The sequence below is a fragment of the Alligator mississippiensis genome, chromosome 1, assembly GCF_030867095.1.
Source record: "Alligator mississippiensis isolate rAllMis1 chromosome 1, rAllMis1, whole genome shotgun sequence".
Taxonomy (NCBI): domain Eukaryota; kingdom Metazoa; phylum Chordata; order Crocodylia; family Alligatoridae; genus Alligator; species Alligator mississippiensis.
The window spans coordinates 26,629,085-26,632,231 of record NC_081824.1 but is presented as its reverse complement, the minus strand read 5'-3'; positions in this window follow the sequence as shown (position 1 = coordinate 26,632,231).

Here is a 3,147-nt window from a genome sequence, read left to right as displayed (position 1 = left end):
GCAGCCAGCAGGGCAGCCTCGAGCTCTACCACATCTTCCTCCAGCTCTCTGATATGGTGGCACAGTTCATTTGTGGCCAGCTGAGTGTACTGCTGGCAAAAAACCTGGATCTGTACCTTGCCCACATCCCACCATAGCTTCCAGGAGGAGTAATTCAGTCTTGCAGCCTCCCAGCTCCGCCAAAAGTTGGCAAAGCAGTCCCAGAAGTAGGATACTTGAAGCAGGCTGACATTGAAGCACCAATAAGGCACTCATGCACAGGTTCTTCCCGGCAGGCTCAATTCACAGCAAGCCAGGCCATGATCTGACAGGCCTGAGGGAATGATGCAGCCACTGGGTAGGAGTGGCAGGTGGTGCCTGGTGACATAAATGAGGTCAAGGCAGGCCATAGTGAGACTACGGGCACTCATCCTGGCCCAGGTGTACTGGCGCATGTCGGGGTGCAGGGCTTGCCAGATGTCAATGAGGCCTGTAGTCTTCAAGATGGACTGCAGTTTGCAGGCTAAGGACAGGTGAGGCTCAGGCCTCATACAGTCGAGTGGGGTGTCAGTGATACAATTAAAGTCCCCACCTACAAGGAGCAGGTCATTATTCTCACTAACATCACACAAAAGGGCAGCCAAGGTGTCAAAGAAAGTGACTCTCTCCTGGCCATCAGTAGGTGCATAAACATTGACAAGTAGCAGGTGGTGTTGTGCTAGGGTGATGCGGACAGTCAGCAGGCAGCTGGGGACAATCTGTACCACCACTGTGTCATGCTGTAACTGTGATGATAGGAAAGTCGCAACCCCGGCACTAAGGTTGGTGCCATTACTCAAGAACAAGTGGCCTTGCCAGGCAGTATGCCATGCCAACTGGTTGAGCCTGTCGGAATGTCTCTCCTGGAGGAAGGTGACAGCCAGCCACATCTGGTGCAGGAGCTCCAGGACGGCCTCCCGTTTCACCAGAACTCAACAGCCATTGATGTTAAAAGTACCAATGGTTGTGACTGCCATGGTGTGGGTATGGGAGAGAAAAAGTGAGGCAAGGTGTAGATAGAAGAGCGAGCCCCCGAGAGCAGAGCAAAAAAGCAGAGACAGGTTGAAAAAGGCCTATCATGCCCTACTTTACTCCAGGGACCCTGCCAGGCCCCTCTCGTCTCTTACCCACTGTGTGAGCTTCTCCAGACAATAAGCCATCTTCCAAGTGCCTAGATCTTGTTGCATAAGTTTGGCCATAGCCCTGGCAGCCTTGATAAAAACTTTAGGATCTGTGCACCATTGGGTGATGCACCCCGCTATGTTATTCTGTCCTTTACTCTGTTTCAAAAAGGTCAGGAGCCCCCCATAGTCGGGACCGACCCGGGGGGGGGGGGTCTGCCAACATGGGCTGCACATTTCCGACAGACGCACGGCGAGGCTGCACCCTAGTTGGGAAGTCAGCATCTACACTCTCAATATCTAAACCCATCAACCTCCTCTGTTTGTCCAGGTCAAGGTCTGGCTCTTGAAGAGCAATCCCCACCTTCTTGGAGGAAGAGAGGCCGTCCTGCTCTCAAGGTCACTTGCGACACTCAGAAAGCTGGATCTCCATCTCACTAGCCTCCTCATCTAGCTCAGTAGCTTGGGGTGTGACCAGAGGTCAGCAGACTCCTCTGCTGCCCCTGGGTCAGATCTCCAGAAGAGAGACATTGTGTGGGAGGTCTTACTGCCACCCACCTCCGGAAGCTGGGAGACAGGAGAGGGGTCAGTGACCCCTGCCTTTGCCTCTCCCACCTCCAAGCTGCCATCATCCCTGGTTAACAGGGTCAATGACATGCCAGCCGGAACGGGGCCAGGCTGTCCAGCAGGGGACTCCCCAGAACCAGCTAAGGAAGGTCTCAGTGGGGATGGGGAGTCCTGAGTGGTCCCTTTCACTTTCTTTTCTTTGTTCTCCTTCTTTGTGGCAGATGGCCCACCCTTCATAGAGGATGGGTCAGACTGTTTCTGGTCCACCTCCCCAGGGCCATCCACCCCAAACAAGGTTGCGGTGGAGGGCAACTGGGAGGAGGCCTGAACCCCATCATCCGAAAGGGCCTTGGTGCCACAATCGCTGACCACCCCAGCCACTTCAATCGGGGTGGTCAGGGCAGGCAGAGGGGAAGTGGAGGCATCATCCTCTCCACCTGGTGGCGTCTCTGTATTGGTGGGTGTGGGCACTGTAGGTGGAATGAGGTGGGGGAGGGTTGGGGTCTAGTCCCACCCCCTCCACTGGATGGCACTCTCATGCCAGAGACTCCAGCCCCCTCAGATGGAACAGGGGTAGAAGGAGGTCGGGAAAAGCTCCCAGCCTCACTGGGTGGGGCCTGCATCCCAGAAGTGGATGTGCCATCCGTTGGCACCGCTGTAGTCGCCGATGTTCTGGCTCATCTCCCCTGTGGGCATTGGGCTGCTAGGTGGGAAGAGCTCCCACTGAAAACACGTGGTCTCCCCAAAGGAAAAATAGATCACAAACCTCCACCCATTGAACATGAGGCTTAAGGACTGAGGCAGAGACTGTGGGTCCTCCCTGAGAAGCATGAAAATCTGCCTTCGAAAAGAGAGGATGTGCCTCAGTTTGGGGTTCTTACTTCCTATTGTCAATCGGCGAAAGGGACTCGTAAGAACCCCATAGGGCTCGAGTTCCTTGGCCAGCTCCTGATCAGTCACATGTGGAGGCACATTAGAAATCACCACCCTCACTGCTGGAGTGTCAAGGGGGGTGACAAAATAATGCACGCCTGCAATGTCCAGGCCCTCTGCGCACACCCTATTAACTAGGGTAGAATCGCTGAGGTAAATCATTGGAACCATGTTAACACGACCTGCGTAACGTATGTTACACTGTCCCAGGAGACTAGCAAGGGCATCAACACAGACCTCGACCCCGATGTAGGGAGGGGTGTGAACCCTCAAGCCATGGGTAATGGAGAGGTTCTGAGAGGCATCCTTATGCCAGCTATTGGGTGTAGGAGCAGCCATTCCTGCTAGGACTGGATTAATTTGAAGTTATAACTAAGCAAAAGAAAACAAAAAAAAGTTTATAGTAACTAAAAAGATAAGTGTCTGGGAAAGTGGCCACAAAACTCTAAATGGGAGGGGGAAAGGAGTGGAAGGAAAAAATGGCAGGGGGGAGGAGGGGGATGAAAAC